The sequence below is a fragment of the Podarcis cretensis genome (genome assembly GCF_951804945.1).
Source record: "Podarcis cretensis genome assembly, chromosome: 2".
Lineage (NCBI taxonomy): Eukaryota > Metazoa > Chordata > Lepidosauria > Squamata > Lacertidae > Podarcis > Podarcis cretensis.
This window is the reverse complement of record NC_137171.1, coordinates 110,412,934-110,435,037: the sequence shown is the minus strand read 5'-3', so window position 1 is coordinate 110,435,037 and position 22,104 is coordinate 110,412,934. Positions and strand designations below refer to the sequence as shown.

General features: G+C 47.4%; 2 long non-coding RNA genes across 2 annotated transcripts in view; one reads left to right on the top strand and one right to left on the bottom strand.

Annotated features, from left to right (window-relative positions):
• The window catches only part of LOC307209147, a 109,635-nt gene that overhangs the window by 77,473 nt on the left and 10,058 nt on the right, over positions 1–22,104 (bottom strand). The window lies entirely within an intron of this gene.
• Positions 4,561–20,707, top strand: LOC307209132. The gene is made up of 3 exons (XR_013835322.1): positions 4,561–4,791; positions 9,752–9,862; positions 19,840–20,707. It is a non-coding gene; the product is annotated as an uncharacterized lncRNA (long non-coding RNA).

Sequence of the window (22,104 nt, the reverse complement as noted above, 5' to 3'; positions counted from 1 at the left end):
TTTGTTTCCTTTGAGAATATTAGGCTTCCATTTTTCTTAAACTGAAATGCATTAACTGATCTTCTGCTATTGTCATCGCAAATAAATATCAAAATCAGATTTCAACTTCTGGTTATGTGTGGTCACATCCTTTCAGCCGCCGGAGGAAAATAAGGACCTCACTTTCACACATAAGGCACAGGGTTATGAGGCTGACAAGTGTCCAAGGGAAGTTGGTTCATAAACTCTGACCAATACACATTAAGAACACAGGAAGAGCCTACTGTATCAGGTCAACAACCCATCTTAGTCCAGCATCCAGTTCTCACAGATGCCAACCAGATGCCCATGACAAACCCGCAAGCAGAATTTGAGCACTCTCCCTTCCTGTGGTTTCCAGAATCTGGTGTTTATAAGCATTGCTGCCTCATAGCTTGTAGCCATCCATAGCTTTCCCCTCCATGAATTTGTCCAATCCTCTTTTAAACCCATCTAGTTCAGTGGCCATCACTGCTTCCCGTTGTAAATCAATCATTATAAAAATAGACTAATAGGTTGAGATTAAGCAACTTTGGTGCAGTCACAGAGAGGTAAAAAGGTAAAGGACCCCTGGACGGTTAGGTCCAGTCATCTCGCTTTCAGACCAAGGGAGCCGGCGTTTGTCCACAGACAGCTTTCCGGGTCATGTGGCCAGCAGGACTAAACCGCTGCTGGCGCAACGGAACACCGTTATGGAAGCCAGAACGCACAGAAACGCCGTTTACCTTCCCGCCGGAGTGGTACCTATTTATCTACTCACACTGGTGTGCTTTTGAACTGCTAGGTTGGCAGGAGCTGGGACCAAACAACGGGAGCTCACCCCGTTGCAGGGATTCAAACTGCCAACCAATTGGCAAGCCCAAGAGGCTCAGTGGTTTAGACCACAGTGCCACCCATGTTCCCTACAGAGAAGCACGGTGGGGGCTGGCTTGAGCAGATGACAGAAGCAGATGAGTGAAAAATAAATGTTTATAAAGATCAATCAAACGGATCAATCCTAATGATAGAAAGTCAGCAGAAACACTCCCAGCACAATTAAGTGACCTCTACCCCAAATGGTGCTTAGGAGCAGGGTTTTCTTTAAGGGGGAACTCACAGGAACTCAGTTCTGGCACCTCTCAGGTGGGCACTATTGCCATTCTAAGAGAATGAGGGAGATGTTTATGGTGAGTTCCAGCTCCTGTTTTCCCAGAGAAATAGGACTGCTTAGGAGCCTCTGGGATGGACCAACACTGGCTGAGCAAGCCCCTGCCAGCGAAGAGGGAAGAAACCCTAAAACCAGAGAGCTGTCCCATGGTTCTACAAATGGGACCACCCCCAAGGATCTTATCTTGGCATTGCCACTTCAAGAGCGCTCACGCACATCCCATGGGGACAGAGAACGGGCATACATGGTGTCCATAGCAACCACAGCACTGTCAACCAGTTGCCACCCACCAGCCCACCATAGGCACGCCCCATAACACAGCTGCATGCACCAACTCTGCAACGCAGCATGACCCAGTAAACAAATGCACATGAAGCTCGTGACAGCTGCTGCAGGCACCCCAAACATGCACTTGCACCGTCCATCAACAGCACATTTCAAAATAAACAAACACCCCGAAACCACGCGGCACACACCAGGAGGTGTAAAAGGAAAGTTTATTGCAAGCAGTCAGTGTGTTACATCTATCTCCCTGAGGTTCAGCACTAGCACTCCACAGGGATGTGTGTACTCGTCGTATACATATGATTGTATTTCATCTGATCCATCCCCTGTAATTATTAAGTTTGCAGATGATACTACCATAATGGGTCTAATTACAGGTGGAGATGAATCAGCGTACAGGGCGGAGCTTCAAAAAGTATCTACATGGTGCCTCGAGAATAACTTGCACCTAAATATTAGCAAAACAAAGGAGATGGTTTTGGACTTTTGGAGGAAGAGAGGAGAACTAGCCCCGTTGTATATCGGGGGGGGGGGGGGGGGGCTGTGTGGAGAGAGTCTCTTCCTTTAAATTCCTGGGAGTCTACCTTAGTGAAGACCTCACCTGGAAAACAATATAACTCAGGTGGTTAGGAAAGCCCAACAGAGACTCCATTTCTTCAGAGTCTTGCGAAAGACCAATAATGTTAAACAACAATTGATTACCTCGTTCTACTGGTCCATAATAGGAAGTGTCCTCTCATATTCTATCACAGTGCGGTACGTTGGTATGTTGGCTTGACAGCAGCCAAATAATAAACCCAGCACTGTAACAACAACAACAACAACAACAACAACATTATTATTATTATTATTATTATTATTATTATTATTATTATTTACACCCCGCCCATCTGGCTGGGTTTCCCCAGCCACTTTGGGCGGCTTCCAGCAAAATATTAAAATACAATAATTCATCAAATATTAAAAGCTTTCCTGAACAGGGCTGCCTTCAGATGTCTTCTAAAACTCAGATAGCTGTTTATTTCTTTGACATCTCGTGGGAGGGTGTTCCACAGCACAGATGGCACTACCGAGAAGGCCCTCTGCCTGGTTCCCTGTAACCTCACTTCTTGCAGTGAGGGAACCGCCAGAAGGCCCTCGGACTTCAGTGTATGGGCAGAACGATAGGGGTGGAGACGCTCCTTCATGTATACTGGGCCGAGGCCGCTTAGTTCATACACAAATGCTCTGCAACTCCCATGACTCATAATCCTTCCCTCCCTTCGGTTCATTAAAGTGCACATACACCCAATGCCCATGGCATCAACTGCCTTCTGAAGGTTCTTTGGGCTGGAAGTAGAGCAGCACAGGTGAAACCAACTGTGGGCAAACAGAGTCTTTCTCTGGAAACAACTTCATTATGAGGGCTCCAGGGCTGGAAGCTGGGGCAAGACCGGTGGAAAAAGCTATTACTTGCTAGTCAACAGATTCACTCTTCCCTCCATGCAAGTTGACAATTGCCTGCAATGGTTAATAGGAACTACTCCCGCACTTATACCATCAAATTCTACAGTGCCAACTTCCAAGCATGGTTAAGTACCACACTTTGATTTTCTGACATTATTTATTCAGTACCAGAGCTGCAGTAGCATCTGTGCAGCCAGTTATTCAAGATTTAACTGCTCAATTAAGAGAATTGGCTGCCCCTATGCTAGTGGACCAGGTTTAAGGATGTTATATTGATTTTCAAGCTTCTAAACAATTTGGGTCCAAGATACCTCAGGAACCATCTAATCCCTTAAATACCTGCCCAATAACTGAGGACTTTTGACTTCACAGAGTGGGATGGGAAGTGACGGAGACAGGATGTTTGTGTTACTGTGTTCCGTGAAGTGGGACTATTGTCCTTTCCCCCTTCTCTTTGCTGTCTGATGCTAGAGAGAGAGGGAGCCACGTTGCAGTGCTCCGTGTGTGTTTATATGTAAATAAAGTAGATTAGCCAAAATGCTGAGGTCTGTCACGCGAACTGTGAAGACTCTGCAGATCCCTAAGTGTGCCGGTGTCTGTTGGCATCGGTCTGTTCGGGCTGAAGAAAGCTTTTGAAGCTCCTGAACGATTGACCAGGAGGGAGGGTACATACCAGTGGGGCATATGTCTTTGCCGGGGTCCTACTCGAGTGTACGCTGAACTCCTGACAGTTAGTGGTCCCCCATGGTTTGGATACACAGCTTATACCCACCAAGATACAGTAACACAAACAAATCACTTTCTCTTCCCACTCCCCCAGTGATTGATGCATCACCACATCTATATGTTGATAGATTAGGAAGAACTTTCTGACAGTAGAAGTTGTTTGACAGTGGAGCAGACTCCTTTAGAAAGTGGCAGAGTCTCCTTCATTGGAGGTTTGGGTGACCATCTGCCAGAGGTTCTTTAATTGAAATTCCTGCATTGTAGGGAGTTGGACTAAATGACTATTGAGATTCCTTCCAACTCTACAATGCTATAATTGATACATTGGCATCTATAGCTAATATTGTGGAGCTGCAAAACTTTATGAAGATGTGAAGGCAAGGCATGAAATAAGCTAGTGTGGTTACAGGGACCTATGTCTTTGAGTATGGTCTAAAATAGATGGACTATTAATGGAACTCACATCAGTTAGCACAACCAGAGCATACGAGGGTGTTTCCCCAAGTCCTTGCAGCCAGCATGGAACATAAAATGGCTTCACCCAACTGACTAACCAACCAGCCTGTCCCTACTTGCAAGCATCAATCGCAGCTTTGATCCTGTGGGACTCGATCAACCAAGAAATATGGAGGTGGACAGAAAGCCCACCAAAAGGAACAAGCATTCCTTCAATGTTGTATAGCATCTGGAAGCCACTGCTGCCTGGGACATTCTGTAAAGTATTCAGCTGGTTCCTCCTTAGCCCGTTTGTGTTTGTCTGAACAATCAGTACATTATGCCCCAAAGAGTCGAAGGGAACCGCTACCCACATCCCCATCACTCTTCAGAACCACCCCAGCACATTGCCAGAGGCTTCTCATATCTTTCAAGCCCACAAGGAGCACATGTCCCAAGAAGCTAGGAAGGTTCCTCCCATCCCTTTTATAAAAGCTGTTTTGAACCTCGTCCTTCAAACTGTGGGGCGTGTTCCTTACTAGAAGCTGTGCTCCTGTTACAGCTTATTGCCACAGAGCCAAGTGTGTCCCTCAGCCGTCAGCCTTCGGAAACCAGTCTCTCAGTAGGAAAAGATTTTCCAATGGGACAGAACTTCTTTCTTGATAATCGGCGCCCACGTTGGGCTCAGGCCTGGCTGCTCGCAGTCTGTGCTCTACTTTGCCTCAAGTCCGGGGGTAAGTATCATCCCCATCCCTCCTTACAAGAGGTAAAAGAAAAACAAGACAATAGTTAATGTATATAATTAATCTGCCTGTCTTCCTAAAGTGAAGAAACCCTGCAAGTGCTTTGAACGGTGCTATGGTCAAGCCTTCTGTGGTAGTGGTGGTTAATTTCCAGGGGTTGTGCATATAAACAAAATTGTACAAAGCCAAAACAATCCCCACAACCACCTCCAGCCCCTAAGAGCTCTGAGTTAAGCCCTCCAGTTTACTTACTCGGGTCTTGGGAAGCCCCACTTCTTCCCACAGTTTCTCTTCTCCTCCCTCAGTATTTTTCTAGCTGATGCTGCCTCTGTCGTCTCCCTGCAAAGATGCAGACCTTTTGTTTAGAAAGAAACTTTCTTCCACCCCAAGCCATTTACTGGTTTCCTCTTTGCATATGGAAAACCTGGTGTGGAGAGAGATCTGTTAAGCCCTCCAGCTTGCTTACAGTACAATGGGTCTCTTAACAGCTCCCTTCATGCCAGGTTTCCCATTCTGCTGCTCCACTCCTTTCCGGGGCGGCGGCTGCTGCTGCTGCTCTAATAATTGCCCTCACCCAATGCACCCAGCCTGGGGGACAGGATTCGGGTGGGTTGCTTTTTCTGAGCCAGCTGTGGAAAGGAAGAGAAGGGGCCTCTGTGTGTAGGGAGTGTGGGGGTGTTGCTCTGCCTGGACCAGCCACCAGCCCTTCTTTCCACCCACCCCACCCATTTTCCATTTGATTCATCATTTCCCTGCCAAACTTGGGATCACTTAAGTAAAGTCTGAATAAGACGTGGCTTCCCTGTATTGGCTTAGGCGGTGTGTGTTTGGGATTCAAGTGTTTCTGAAAGGCTAACTCTGTGAACCCCCTTCATGGATCACTGCCTTGCCGTGGTGAAGGGGCTTGAAGAACTCAGAGAACATATGAACTATGCCGAGCAGGGCACCCAAGATGAACAGGTCATAGTGGAGAGTTTTGACCAAACGTGATCCACCTGGAGGAGGAACCGGCAAGCCACTCCAGTATCCCTGCCAAGAAAACTCCATGGACAAAGACAACAGGCATATAAAAGTTATGACGCTGGAAGATGAGCCCCTCAGGTCGGAAGGCGTCCAACATGCTACTGGGGAAGAGCGGAGGGCAAGTACAAGTAGATCCAGAGCTGATGAAGCGGCTGGGCCAAAGCCGAAAGGACGCTCAGTTGCGGATATGCCTGGAAGCGAAAGGAAAGTCCAATGCTGTAAAGAAAAATATTGCATAGGAACCTGGAATGTAAGAACCATGAACATGGGTAAGTTGGAGGTGGTCAAAAATGAGATGGCAAGAATAAATATTGACATCCTGGGCATCAGTGAACTAAAATGGACGGGAATGGGTGAATTCAGTTCGGATGACCATCATATCTACTACTGTGGGCAAGAAACCCGTAAAAGAAATGGAGTGGCCCTCATAGTCAACAAAAGAGTGGCAAAAGCTGTACTGGGATGCAATCTCAAAAATGATAGAATGATCTCAATACGAATCCAAGGCAGACCTTTTAACATCACAGTAATCCAAGTTTATGCACCAACTACTGGTGCTGAAGAAACTGAAATTGACCAATTCTATGAAGACTTACAACACCTTATAGAAGTGACACCAAAGAAGGATGTTCTTCTCATTATAGGGGATTGGAATGCTAAAGTAGGGAGTCAAGAGATAAAAGGAACAACTGGCAAGTTTGGCCTTGGAGATCAAAACGAAGCAGGGCAAAGGCTAATAGAGTTCTGTCAAGAGAACAAGCTGGTCATCACAAACACGCTTTTCCAACAACACAAGAGACGACTCTACACATGGACATCACCAGATGGGCAGCATCGAAATCTGATTGATTATATTCTCTGCAGCCAAAGATGGAGAAGCTCTATACAGTCAGCAAAAACAAGACCTGGAGCTGACTGTGGCTCAGATCATCAGCTTCTTATAGCAAAATTCAAGCTTAAACTGAAGAAAGTAGGAAAAACCACTGGGCCGGTAAGATACAATCTAAGTCAAATCCCTTATGAATACACAGTGGAAGTGAGGAACAGGTTTAAGGATTTAGATTTGGTGGACAGAGTGCCTGAAGAACTATGGATGGAGGCTCGTAACATTATACAGGAGGCAGCAACAAAAACCATCCCAATGAAAAGGAAATGCAAGAAAGCAAAGTGGCTGTCCAATGAGGCCTTACAAATAGCGGGGGAGAGAAGGCAAGCAAAATGCAAGGGAGATCGTGAAACATACAGGAAATTGAATGCAGATTTCCAAAGAATAGCAAGGAGAGACAAGAAGACCTTCTTAAACAAGCAATGCAAAGAAATAGAGGAAAGCAATAGAATGGGAAGAACCAGAGATCTGTTCAAGAAAATTGGAGATATGAAAGGAACATTTCGTACAAAGATTTCCATAATAAAGGACAAAAGTGGAAAGGACCTAACAGAAGCAGAAGACATCAAGAAGAGGTGGCAAGAATACACAGAGGAATTATACCAGAAAGAAATGGATGTCTCATATACCCCAGGTAGTGTGGTTGCTGACCTTGAGCCAGACATCCTGGAGAGTGAAGTCAAATGGGCCTTAGAAAGCACTGCAAATAACAAGGCCAGTGGAAATGATGGTATTCCAGCTGAACTATTTAAAATTTTAAAAGATGATGCTGTTAAGGTGCTACACTCAATATGCCAGCAAGTTTGGAAAACTCAGCAGTGGCCAGAAGATTGGAGAAGATCAGTCTACATCCCAATCCCAAAGAAGGGCAGTGCCAAAGAATGCTCCAACTATCGCACAATTGCACTAATTTCTCACGCTAGCAAGGTTATGCTTAAAATTCTACAAGGAAGGCTCAAGCAGTATGTGGACCGAGAACTCCCAGAAGTGCAAGCTGGATTTAGAAGAGGCAGAGGAACCAGAGACCAAATTGCAAACATGCGCTGGATTATGGAGAAAGCTAGAGAGTTCCAGAAAGACATTTACTTCTGCTTCACTGACTATGCAAAAGCCTTTGACTGTGTCGACCATGGCAAACTATGGCAAGTTCTTAAAGAAATGGGAGTGCCTGATCACCTCATCTGTCTCCTGAGAAATCTCTATGTGGGACAAGAAGCTACAGTTAGAACTGGATATGGAACAACTGACTAGTTCAAAATTGGGAAAGGAGTACGACAAGGCTGCATTTTGTCTCCCTGCTTATTTAACTTATATGCAGAATTCCTCATGCGAAAGGCTGGGCTGGATGAATCCCTAGCCGGAATTAAGATTGCCGGAAGAAATATCAACAACCTCAGATATGCAGATGACACAACCTTGATGGCAGAAAGTGAGGAGGAATTAAAGAACCTTTTATTGAGGGTGAAAGAGGAGAGTGCAAAATATGGTCTGAAGCTCAACATCAAAAAAACGAAGATCATGGCTACTGGTCCCATCACCTCCTGGCAAATAGAAGGGGAAGAAATGGAGGCAGTGAGAGATTTTACTTTCTTGGGCTCCATGATCACTGCAGATGGTGACAGCAGCCACGAAATTAAAAGACGCCTGCTTCTTGGGAGAAGGGCAATGACAGGCCTAGACAGCATCTTGAGAAGTAGAGACATCACCTTGCCAACAAAGGTCCGTATAGTTAAAGCTATGGTTTTCCCAGTAGTGATGTATGGAAGTGAGAGCTGGACCATCAAGAAGGCTGATCGCCGAAGAATTGATGCTTTTGAATTATGGTGCTGGAGGAGACTCTTGAGAGTCCCATGGACTGCAAGAAGATCAAACCTCTCCATTCTGAAGGAAATCAGCCCTGAGTGCTCACTGGAAGGACAGATTGTGAAGCTGAGGCTCCAGTACTTTGGCCACCTCATGAGAAGAGAAGACTCCCTGATGTTGGGAAAGATGGAGGGCACAAGGAGAAGGGGGCGACAGAGGACGAGATGGTTGGATAGTGTTTTCAAGGTTACCAGCATGAGTCTGACCAAGCTGCGGGGGGCAGTGGAGGACAGGAGTGCCTGGCGTTCTCTGGTCCATGGGGTCACGAAGAGTCGGACACGACTAAACGACTAAACAACAACAACAACAACAACTCTGTGAACACACAAACTAACACGCCAGGGCTACGGACGTGTTATTATTGTTGTACACCACTCCAATCTCTGATCAGCCCAAGATTTCAGGGGTTCCAGGCATGCTAAACCAGGGTTTGTGTTTCATTTTGGGAATGAGGCACAGCGGCGACTGTGCTGTCTTTATAACGTAAGGTTTATTTATACATATATGCAATCCGAGCCTACGATGGAGGGGTTCATGGCATTGACACCCCAAAAGGGTCTTGCTCAGAGGTCAGCAACCTTTTTCAGCTGTGGGCCGGTCCACTGTCCTTCAGACCATGTGGTGGGTCAGACTACATTGGGGGGGGGGGAGAATGAATTCCTATGCCCCACAAATAACCCAGAGATGCATTTTAAATAAAAGCACACATTCTGCTCATGCTGATTCCCAGACCATCCGTGGGCTGGATTGAGAAGGTGATTTGGCCGCATCCGGCCCCAGGGCCTTAGGTTGCCTACCCCTGGATTTGCTTATCCCACAGCCGCTGTGGATTCAAAACAGAAATCAGCCACCATCCTCTGATCCTCTCTCTAACTCTAACTCCTTTACCGGAGTGCACCCTTTTTTCTCCAGGTAACATCCCAGCCAACTCCGAATAATTTAATTCAAATTCTGCCTTTCTGTTCTAACTAATTCTGGTCAGAGGGAGGAGGCCCTCCCATTTGCCACGTGGGAGTCTCCCCTCCCCCCCCATTGTCTGCCTGGCACAGAGCTTTGTTTCTTTGGAGCCACAACTTGGGACTCCCGGTCTACCCCCTAATGAAGCTGATGTGGCGAGTTTTAAATAAGGGCAATGTTTGCAGGGACAAATAATAAAACACAATTATTGGTCCTTTACAGCAGATGCTATAACATGCAGGTTTTGCTCCAAATGGGACACAGAGGAGACATGCACTCCGACTGATCGTACATGTACAGGAGACTACTGTATGATTGGAGAAGTTTTTGAAGGTAAGTGGATTTTCCTGTCTGTATTCCTCCCTTTTGTATGCCATGACTAGGATGACCTGATGTTATGGAGGAGAGAGAGGAGACCTGCTGGACTACATCAAAGGTCCCTCTAGTTCAGAGCTTCCCAAACTGTGTCTCGCGACACATTAGTGTGTCAGCTGCAGTGTGTCGCACAAACACTCCCACGCTCCTCCTGGGGCTGGAAAAGGGGTTAGTTTAACCTCTGGTTTTCTAGTAAAACTGAATTACGAAATGATACATGTCTAAAAAGTGTGTCACCAACATGAAAAGTTTGGAAAGCTCTGCTTTAGTTCAGCATTTGCAGTCTAGTATCAGGAGCAGAGAGCTATGGTTGCCATTACCTCTCCTTCCAAGAGACACCAGTGTCCCCATGGGTCAGAGTTCCACCAGGTTTGAAAATGACAGCGTCCTTGCCAGGACCAATGTCTCTTGGAGGAAAGAGCAGCAGGGTGCCACAGAAGTTCTGTAGGGCTTCTGTCTTCCATGCCACCGAAGCAGCTAGCAGACTGACAGACATTTTAAAATGGTAAGAGAAAAATTTTAAAAAAGAAGGAATACCGCAGCCATGGTCTCATCTCCCCTCAGACTGCTGTGGGAATGCTAGCCTTGAAATGGCTCAAATTCCTGCACCCTCAGTTTGCCAAAGTTGAAAAAGGTGCCAAACTGTGAACTCCATCACCTTTCATAATCGGGCATGACAAAAATGCTGCTGAGGCAGAAGGCCACAAAGTGTGGTGGGGACGGGAGCATGTGCCACGGGCGAGATAAATGGGCAGATAACTCCGTCTAAGTAACTGTGGGGGCAGCAACACTAGAAGATTCGCTTCATTGTATCCTTGAATGCCAGCTCTGTTCTTATATCAAGCACATCACACATAGGGGGCCTTATGTGTTGTTGTTGTTGTTGTTTAGTCGTTTAGTCATGTCAGACTCTTCGTGACCCCATGGACCAGAGAACGCCAGGCACTTCTGTCTTCCACTGCCTCCCGCAGTTTGGTCACACTCATGCTGGTAGCTTCGAGAAAGCCCTTTCCGAGCATGGAGAGGAGAGGACGTTGCGAGCAGGACCCTCCCACATTCGCGGGGGCTTCCTTTGCCCCCGCGAGAGTTGGGGAATCCCTGGGCATGCCTGCAACCCAGCCCGCCAATCGGTGGGCGAGGGGAGGCGCGGCCTGGGCTACTTAAGGCCAGGCACGCCCAGGGACCGCCCTCTTTTCCCCTCGCCCCAACAGCTGAGCGGTTTTCTCCTTCGCTGTGAGGAAGCCCGACAAGGATCCAGCGTGGGCGCCCCATCTCCTCTCTTTGCCGCCCTTCGCCGTTTGGACCTTCCTTCTGGCAGCAGATTAACGTGAGCTGCTGCAGCGCTCACGTGAGGTGATTGGGAGAGCGGAGCTTCCCGCTTTGGCTGTTCGCAGCAATCTTTGCAGCCCTCCGACAAAGGGAGGCTGGGGGGGGCAATCAGCTGTTGAGCGGCTGATCAGCTGTTGGGCGGCAGTTTGATTGGTTCTGGGGGAGAGAGCTGCTGCCTCTTACCTTGAGCAGGGAACTTCAGCGTTGTGAACTTCTGCCATTTCCTTTGCTCCCCAGCTTTTCCTCCAACCTTCCTTATTTACCCAGCCTTTTCCTGCAGACTTTTATCTCCAGCTTATTTTTCCTCCCACCCCCCCCCCAGCAGCTAAAAGCCCAGCAGGGCGCAGGGGAGTCCCCAAACCACAGGGCGTCACTGTTTTGATACCACGTGATGAAGCTAGAGGGGCCATTTTGAGATAGGGCAGAGTGCACTGGCCGCCATTTTGTGCAGTCACGTGTGAGGACAGGGGCAGCCATTTTGTTCAAGGGCAAGGGCCTGGCAATTACTTTTGATCGTTAAATTCTTGCCTTCCTATTCCTCTGAACTTATAGATATTTTCATTGGGCATTGCAGCATTATTGGCTGCTGACGGTTATCGTAGGGCTGCACATTTGTTTCCAATTTGAGGAGCGTTTTTAAGCTTTTCTTCCAGCGTTTACAAGCAAACTCCTGGTGAACTTCGCCATCTAGCGGCAGGGGTTATATTAGCAGCTCTATCGGAAGTGCTATTTTATTCCTTTAATTTGGCTGCAGCCTGTGATTGTTTGCTTATCAGGTTGCTTATGTGCCTAGTTATTTTGTTCCTTTAATTACTTAATTCCAAGTTATTTTATTCCTTTAATTCGGCAGCAGCCTGTGATTTAATTCCTTGTTATTTTATTCCTTTAATTCGGCAGCAGCCTATGATTGTGTGCCTATCAGGTCACTTGTTTGCCTAGTTATTCTGTTCCTTTAATTACTTAATTCCTAGTTATTTTATTCCTTTAATTCGGCAGCAGCCTGTGATTGTGTGCTTATCATGTGCTTACTTGCCTAGTTATTTTGTTCCTTTAATTTCTTAATTCCTAGTTATTTTATTCCTTTAATTCGGCAGCAGCCTGTGATTTAATTCCTAGTTATTTTATTCCTTTAATTCTGCAGCAGCCTTTGATTGTGTGCTTATCAGGTTTGCTTATTTGCCTAGTAGTGCTAGATAGTATATTGGCTTTAGCAGCTATAATACTAGCCAAGCTTTTGTTGCCTCTTGGAGGTTTAAGCTCCTGTTTCCCTCTAGATTGGAGAGTCCCCCTGGTGGTGCAGCAATAAAACTGCTAGCACATTTGCAAAGCTAAGCAGGGTCCAATGTGGTCTCAAATTGGATGGGAGACCGGGTGTTGAAAGTTAACATCAGATTACCAGATAAAGGTGGAATATATTTTGTTTTACTGTTTTACTGCAAAGTATAATATCTGCACATTTAGTCTCATATATTGAGTCAATCAGCAACAATATTAGCTAGTACTAAAAATTATTAAGAATATATTTACCAATTGATACCAAGTTAAGTAGGAATATATTTATATCCTGATCTGCATCTATTAATTCGATCATCAATAAACCGGTTGATTATATTCAAATTTTGAGCAGTTTTATAAATAAATAAAATAATATTTACTGGTAGGAGGAGTAGCTCAGTCCCCAGAGCATAAGACTCTTAATCTCAAAGACTTGGGTGCAAGCCGTGCGTTGGGCAAAAGATTCCCACATTTCAGGAGGAAGGACTAGATTTGGGTTTCCCTTACCTGGGTCCCCAGCTGTTTTCAGTCTTATAATTGTCTATTGCTAAGCAAATTAATAATAATTAGTAACAGTAACTTCATTATAAATAATAAATAAATAAATAAATTAAAATAAATAAATAAATAAAAAAAATAAAAAATAAAAAAAAAATAAATAAATAAAATAAAATAAAATAAAAGTCAAATAGATAAATAAATAAATAAATAGTTAAATAATTTCATAGATTGATATAGAATAAGTAAAAAGTAGAAGGGAGAATCCCACGCACCTTCTGTGCAGCGCACATTGCATTTGTCTTGCAGTCGGTGCATTTTTTCCCATTAATTTAAGAATGGCATCAGGCGGTGACCAGCAGCAGCCATCCACCTCTGGCACCCAGCCCGCACTCAATGGCACAGGGGCCGCTCAGATGCCCGCCATGCCATGTGACCCTCAGGCTTTTGCCCAATTTTTTATGGCTTTCGAAACCTTTTACAGACAATGCAAGCCTAGAGGTGCTCTGGCGCTTCCGGCTCCCGAGCCATCTCAGGACATGATCCCAGATACTCTCCCGAATAATCAAGGACAGCTGGGAGCAGAATCTAATTTAGGGGGCAACGCTCTCCCAGGGCCCCCCGTGGCTAGCCGCCCCAATACGCGTGCCCACACAGCTACTGCCAGGAAGGCAAGCAGTAGCGCGGGAAAAGGGAAGGCGCAGGCGAGGGGTACTAGTAAGGGGAAGGCACCTGCAAAAAGAACTAGCACCATCACCCCCTCACAGGCTGCAGATACCCCCAGTGTTTTTCAGGATCAACAACCCCAGCACAGCTCAACGGAGGACAGCGCTGGCTCCGGCTCGGAGGGGGAGCATCCCGACCCGCCAAGTGCTCAGCCGGCGGCCAGTGGGAACACACCAACTGGTGAGGCACAAGGTGGTAAGAAAAAAGCTAAGAAGAAACATACGTCCGCAAAGAGGAAACGGTCCAAGCAGTCGGAGACGGAAGACGATACAGGTACGTCTTCTTCGGAGTCTGATTCCGAGGATTCGATGGATGGATACTGGGGCTTGGGCGAGTCCAATCATGGGATCCCGCTCTGGGCTCATGAGAGGAGGGCCAACTCCCATCGAAAAACCTTCAATGGGGTGCTGGATTGGAAGGATGGGGCGTTGGTGGAGGATGTTAAAATTTCCACCAACCAGCCAACCGATTTCATACTGGGGAATCATCTGTCACAAAAAAAGAGGAATAAGATCCTCAACGGGGATTATGTCGATATATTTACCCTGCTACCCCCGACTAAGGTAATGGGAAAGGGCGAAAAGAGGCGCTCTTATGGAAAAAGGAGGTATAGAACCCCAAAGGCGGAACGCACATTTGAAAATTGGCTAGATGGGTACCAGGTCTTCATGGGGGTCATTTCTGCCGCGTATCCTCGGAGATCCATGGATTTAGTGGCCTACCTGGCCCATGTGAGGAATGCGTACTCACTCGCGGGAGAAAACGCGGCTTTGACCTACGATGAGAATTTTCGTAGGAATGCCTCTCTCTTGCCTTCCACCCGTTGGGACTTAACCGACCCTAATTACTGGGGAATGGACGTCAATCCATACATAGACAAGAAAAACCAGGACTCAGCCAAAAATGGTAAAATCGAAGCGAAAAGACGCCGTCTGTGTTGGGAGTTCAATCGGGGCGTCTGCTCCCGCCCCTTTTGTAAGTATACCCATGAATGTGAGAGGTGTTGGGGGAACCATCCTGCCTCCTCGTGCTTTAAGTCCAAACAGCAGCCCTTTCGGGGGGGCAGGGGGTACTTCCACAACAATGCCAGAGGCACCCCCGGTCCCTCTCACAGGGGACAGAGTAACCGCCAGTAATCCAGAGCTCGGTTTGGCCTATTCCCCTATCCGTCTCCAGCCCCTAAGAGCACTCCTTGACCAGTATCCAAACCAAAAAGCCGCGCAGTATCTCTGGGAGGGTTTCTCTCGTGGGTTCAGAATACCCGTTGCGGTTCCCCCTACTCCTAGAGATCCTCAGAATCAAAAGTCAGTTAGGGACAGACCCGACATAGCAAGAAAAAAGATAGAAAAAGAAATTAAGGCTGGTAGGGTAGCAGGCCCCTTTCTGGTTCCTCCATTTGAAGGACTCCACATTTCCCCGTTAGGCATAGTCCCGAAAAAGTCCCCAGGGGAATTTCGCATGATCCATAACCTATCTTACCCGAAGGGAGGCTCCGTCAACGATGCCATTCCCCAGGAACTTTGTACGGTAAAATACTCCTCTTTCGACCATGCAGTTAAAATGATTCGGCAGTTTGGGAGGGGTGCGCTGCTAGCGAAATGCGATATCGAGTCAGCTTTTCGTCTCCTCCCGGTCCATCCGACCGACTTTCGCTGGCTAGGCTTTAAATTCCAGGGGGAGTATTTCATTGACAAAGCGATGCCTATGGGCTGCTCTGTAGCCTGTGCGGCATTTGAGTCATTCAGTACTTTCCTTGAATGGGCACTCCGCTTCAGAACAGGGTCTAGGGGCGTGTCACATTACCTCGACGATTTTATCTTAGTGGCTGACAGCAGGCAGGGCTGCTCTGCTCTCTTGGGCGCCTTCACAGCACTCTCGGAGGAACTAGGGGTGCCCCTGGCTGCCGAAAAAACGGAGGGCCCATCCACTTCCTTGATTTATCTAGGCATTGAATTGGACACTGTGGCTCAAACATCGCGTTTGCCCGCAGAGAAGCTATCCGCCCTTAGTGCGGTCATCCAGCAGCTTCTGCCCCTTAAGAAGATCACCCTTAGGCAAATTCAATCCTTGCTGGGCCACCTTAATTTTGCCTGTAGAGTTGTTGCGCCGGGCCGCCCCTTTTGCATCCGTCTAGCTAGATTGGCCGTGGGACTTAAGGCTCCTCAACACAGGGTTCGCCTTTCCAAAGAAGTAAAGGCGGATATGGGCATGTGGCTTCAATTCCTCAGCAAGTATAATGGCATATCTTTATGGCAGGATTCCTTGTCTCTAAAAGCTGACTTCCAAGTTCAGTCGGACGCTGCAGGCACCCTGGGCTTCGGTGTTTATTTCCGGGGACAGTGGTGTGCTCAAAGGTGGCCTTCAGAGTGGCAGGGCCAACCCATCACCCGAGACCTCACATTCTTGGAATTCTTTCCCATAGTGGTAGCGGTACATCTTTGGTCAGAGCAATTCCGTAATCATAGGGTTTGCTTCAACACGGATAATCAGGCTGTGGTAGCTGTTCTATCTAGGCAATCTGCGCGTTCCACCAGAGTCGGTAATCTCCTCCGGTCTTTCGTCCTGCTGTGTTTAGAGCACAATATATGCTTTTCGGCCAAATTCGTACCTGGCATTAACAATGATATCGCGGATGCTTTATCTCGCTTTCAGATGGAGCGCTTCCGCTCGTTAGCGCCAGACGCGGAGCCATCATCGATGCCGTTCCCGGAGCATCTCTGGAATCTTGGGAGCAAGAAGTGATAGAGGGGTTATTCGGTGCCGTGGCCCCTTCCACTATGAGATCTTATAAGAAGGCCTGGGCCGACTTCTTAAAATTTCGCAGCAGCAGGCCCAACGCAGGGCCGTATTCCATTCCCTCAACGAGGGAGGTTCTCCGCTACTTGGCTCACCTGAGGGGGCTGGGCAGGGCTCCAAAAACACTCAACATTCAGTCCGCAGGGATTTCTTATTTCTGCAAAGCCTTTTTTGCAACAGACCCATGTGCAGCTTTTATCGTTCGTAAGACCCTTGAGGGCTGGCGTCGGCAGCAACCCCCCAATGCGGATAGGCGGAGGCCCATAACTATTGACATTTTGACACAGATTCACAAGAAATTACGGGCAATCTGTTGGTCGAAGTACGAGGCGCGCCTGTTTTCAGCCGCTTATTCCATTTCTTTCTTTGGTGCTCTCCGCATTGGGGAGGTAGTCTGTGAGCGCGGAGCGTCTCAATCCCAGAGGGGTTTGCTGATAAGTGATTTGTCCCTGTCCGAGTCCGAGCTAATCGTTCAAGTGCGGAGCTCTAAGACGGACCAGCTCGGTAAGGGTGCGCTCTTACGTTTAGCGGCGGTACAAGGTCGCGGACCCTGTCCCGTAAGAGACACACGGCGTTTCCTCTATTTGAGGCCCAGCGGTCCTGGCCCACTGCTGATACACGAGGATAGGTCACCTTTGGCCAGACACCAGTTCACACGGGTACTGCGCACCGCGCTAACAGCCTGCGGTTTTCCCGCGGCGGAATTTGCAGCCCACTCCTTTCGCATCGGGGCCGCTACCACCGCAGTGCATTTTGGGCTCTCCACTGAAAGGATTAAGGATCTTGGGAGGTGGAAATCTAATGCATACAGAACGTATGTTAGAAAAAATCTATGACTTGCAGCAATAATCCTGATCTCGGTATTTCCGTCTACTTTCCTTTCAGAACCCAAGAAAATACGCATTTGGTTGGTGGGCCACAGCATTGTTTACTGGGCCAGAAACCGTGCTTTGAGTTCCGGAATGGGGCACAATTTGAATCTGCCTTCGAATGTTGAGCTGGCTTGGATTGCGCGTAGAGGGATGCGCTGGAGTGAATTTAAACCAGCCGTGATGGCGAGAACTGCTATTGAGGGGCCGCCAGATGCATTAATAATCCAGCTAGGCGAAAATGATTTGGCATACCGAAAAGCCATCGATTTGAGATGGAGCATTTTTGATGATTTGACAGATTTTGTGGCGGCTTATCCAAGCGTTACCATCTTGTGGTCCTCGCTGCTTGAGAGGAGGACATGGAGAGATTGTGTGAGCCCGGCTGGAATCAATAGAGCAAGAAAGGTCTTGGAGCGGGCCGTGGCACGTAGAGTGGCAGATCTGGGCGGGTGCGTCATTGGCCACCCAGGCATCCAGTACAACAATGAGGCCCTCTACAGATGGGATGGCGTGCATCTTTCGGATGCGGGAAATGACATTTGGTTGGGGGACATCATAGCTGGGATTAGGGGTTGGTTACGGGCCTGAAGGTATTGGCGGCGAGCCTTGCTCTTGTGGCGGTTAGGCATTGGCATGGGGCAAATTATAGGAAAAAGGAGGGGGGAAGGGAGCGCCATCACCTTCCCCCAATGAGAAGGGGTAGTCCGGTAGAGGACTCCCAGGGGGGGCGTGGCCTTGTCCGAAGCCTGGAGAGGTAGGGCCTCCGGCACGCCCCCGAGCGGTGACACCCGTGGGACCCTAGTTGGCGTACTTCAACAGGACTCCTGCGGTGTGTTCAACCCTTCCCGGTCACCATGCCGGGTAGTCGATAGAAGCCAATGCCTAAGGCCAATACCTTCAATTCCGTAATCAATAAAGTTGTGGCCTTTCACGCCCATTAACCTTAAAGCAACGTGTCCGTGTCTTCATTTCAACTGGGGGAGGAAACTTGCCACGCAAAGCCCTTTCCGAGCATGGAGAGGAGAGGACGTTGCGAGCAGGACCCTCCCACATTCGCGGGGGCTTCCTTTGCCCCCGCGAGAGTTGGGGAATCCCTGGGCATGCCTGCAACCCAGCCCGCCAATCGGTGGGCGAGGGGAGGCGCGGCCTGGGCTACTTAAGGCCAGGCACGCCCAGGGACCGCCCTCTTTTCCCCTCGCCCCAACAGCTGAGCGGTTTTCCCATCCCACCCACCCTTAGGCTTAGCTAGAATTGGCCTTGCTATGGACTTCGGTTGGTCGCCGCAAGGGGCCTGGTAGGAATTTTTCCAAATTGGCGCACTTCCTGCCAGTTGGTTTTTTCGCCTACCTCGTAGCAATCGTCACAACTTTCACGGTGTTGGCGGTTAGGCATTGGCATGGGGCAAATTATAGGAAAAAGGAGGGGGGAAGGGAGCGCCATCACCTTCCCCCAATGAGAAGGGGTAGTCCGGTAGAGGACTCCCAGGGGGGGCGTGGCCTTGTCCGAAGCCTGGAGAGGTAGGGCCTCCGGCACGCCCCCGAGCGGTGACACCCGTGGGACCCTAGTTGGCGTACTTCAACAGGACTCCTGCGGTGTGTTCAACCCTTCCCGGTCACCATGCCGGGTAGTCGATAGAAGCCAATGCCTAAGGCCAATACCTTCAATTCCGTAATCAATAAAGTTGTGGCCTTTCACGCCCATTAACCTTAAAGCAACGTGTCCGTGTCTTCATTTCAACTGGGGGAGGAAACTTGCCACGCAACACTGTCCAACCATCTTGTCCTCTGTCGTCCCCTTCTCCTTGTGCCCTCCATCTTTCCCAACATCAGGGTCTTTCCCAGGGAGTCTTCTCTTCTCATGAGGTGGCCAAAGTATTGGAGCCTCAGCTTCAGGATCTGTCCTTCCAGTGAGCACTCAGGGCTGATTTCCTTCAGAATGGATAGGTTTGATCTTCTTGCAGTCCATGGGACTCTCAAGAGTCTCCTCCAGCACCAGAATTCAAAAGCATAGGGGGCTTTACTTAAGAAGATGAAATACTGCAGACAGGATGAAAATGAGGCTTCCTTTTTTTTATTACAAGGAACAAACTGATAAGTCATTTGGAAGTCAGCCTCTTTTGCAGTCTGAGGAAAAAAGTGTTTGCAACCTATTTTAAATAATTGCAGCAGAAATTCTGAGATTTAAGGATATGTATTTATTTTGACATGCATCGTTCACATGTTGCAACTTTTATTTTAATGTTGACATTGTAGTAGCTTTTGCAGAATAAACTCGAGATTCTGTTTTAGGTATACATATAAAAAAATGGTGTTGAACTGTATTTTATTTTAACTTTAAATATGTTCTCTTCTGTTTTGATACGTTTTGTGGACAAAGTCCACAAAGTTCTCATCGTTCACTTGTTAATACTAACACAAATATTTCCCCTTTTCTCTCCAGCCGGCACGGATGAATTTATTCAAATGCAAAAATTCTGTGGCACTTTTCAATTAAAATACTTGTGTGGACAGGAAACGCATGAGTATCGCAGAGAGAAAATGACATGCTGTTATCACGACTACTGTTCTGATGAATATCCTTAAGTTGTTTTAACCCATCAGCCTTTCCCTTTGCTCCTTCCCTCCTCAGTTTGCTATTTTGTTTTGGAAGCTGCTTTGGGGGTGCATTTGAATGGAAATACGAAGCGTTGTAAGAATGCAATGATTCCAATCCAATCAATCTAACCGCCACCACCGTCTGCTCAAAAGCTGCTGCTTTTGAGTGCAGATCTCAGAAAGACACAATAAATATTAAGCGATTCTTTTTGTGCCTTCCCCACGGTGGAAGTCAGGCCTTCATGAACTGTAATCCAAATGACAGACAAAAGACTTCTGTTGCCATTTTGATGGCATGTACCGTATTTTTTGCTCCAAAAGACGCACCTGACCGTATGACGCACCTAGTTTTTAGAGGAGGAAAACAAGGAAAAAAATATATTCTGAATGAAACAGTGGATGTATGGTTTTTGTGGTTTGTGCTGTGGCCACAGACACGTGATCTGATGGTGAATTTGGGGGCCCCAGGCAAGAATCCTGAGGATCCATGTGGATCCGTGCTTTGTAACCACATTTTTGCACCACTGCAGCCCCAGGAAATAGTGGGTGCATGATTTATTTGGTGCAGGCTGTAGCCATGGACATGCTATGTGATCTGATGATGAATTTGGGGTGACCCAATGCAAAAATCCCAAGGATCCATGGGCTTTTACCTCCCCCCTCCCAGGCAGCCTCCTTTATCTCTAGGGTCCCTTATTTCCCTCCTGATTGCTTGCGCATCAGCCCCTTCCTTTCAACACCCACTTCCTTACCTCCCCCCTCCCAGGCAGCCTCCTTTATCTCTAGGGTCCCTTATCTCCCTCCTGATTGCTTGCGCATCAGCTCCTTCCTTTCAACACCCACTTCCCTCTTTCAAAAAAAAAAAAAAAAAAAGCATGATCTGCTTTTTGCCCCTGGGCAATTCGGCTCCAGGGACCACACATTCACTCCATAAGATGCACAGACATTTCCCCTTACTTTTTAGGAAGAAAAAAGTGTGTCTTATGGAGCAAAAAATATGGTACTGTAATCTCTTGAGGGGCTTTGGGTGCAGGCTCTACTACCAATATGACACCCAAATGACCCTCCACAAAGAGGAGTATGGCTGTGCCTTGTGGGGAGACTTCTGAAGGCTCCTACACATGTTTTAGATCAATTATTTTCCATAGTCCTGAATGCAGAGGGAGCCCCTGTGACCAAAGGAGAGCCTCCAATTCACAGTGCACAGTTCCCATTATAAGAACACCTGGTTATCCCTAGTTGTGAATGAAATGCTCCACAGTTCTCAGCTGTGCTCCTCCTCTGTGCTCTAGAGAGGAGGACCATTCATTTCTGTCACTCGTTTATGCATTCCTTCTTTCTCTGGAAGTTTTCAAAATAAGCCCCGCCCCCACTTCAAATGCACAATTGCCTTAGAGATTAGGGTGGGGTGGGATGTTCCTTGGTGAGTTCATAGTTGCCGGCTAAGCATTGCTTTACACAGCCCACATTTACCAGCCCCACACCTGACAATGAGGCCTAAAATGCCTAATTATGACCAGAGACTGGAGGACTCCTTGCTTGAACTGGGCAAATTACAGTAGATGTTGTTGAAAATATGAGTCTGTGGTAGGGATGGTGGCAAAGTTCATTAAAAGGAAATGAGAGGGAGCTTAGATTGCATTGTGTTGCATTCTCGGGAGCTGAATGCCATATGACTGCTCATTTTTTAGGTTGTGTTACCAATTTTAAAAAAATTCTTTTCGGGCCGATATTCCCATCGCTGTTCTCGATCTTATAAATTGACTCTCTTTTATATTGTTCTCTCTTTTCTTAATATTTATATCAAAGTTTAAAAGTTAAGTGGCAATCTATATTCTGTTTTGCTTCCCATGTAATGATTGTATCTTGATTTTTCCTTGAAAACACTGTCCCTGAAAGTTGCAATAAATATTTAAGTAATGGATTTTAGTCTCTGGTCAAATTCGGTCCCTGGTCATATTTGCTCACTGCCCTCTCACACCTTGGGGGAAATTGACAGCCTTGCTTTTACGCACAATGGGGAGCAGGGCTTTCACAGCTTGAGCATTTCATCTGTGGAGCAAAAGGAGTGAAGGGGGAAACTTTGCACATTCAACTGAATGTACAGTGG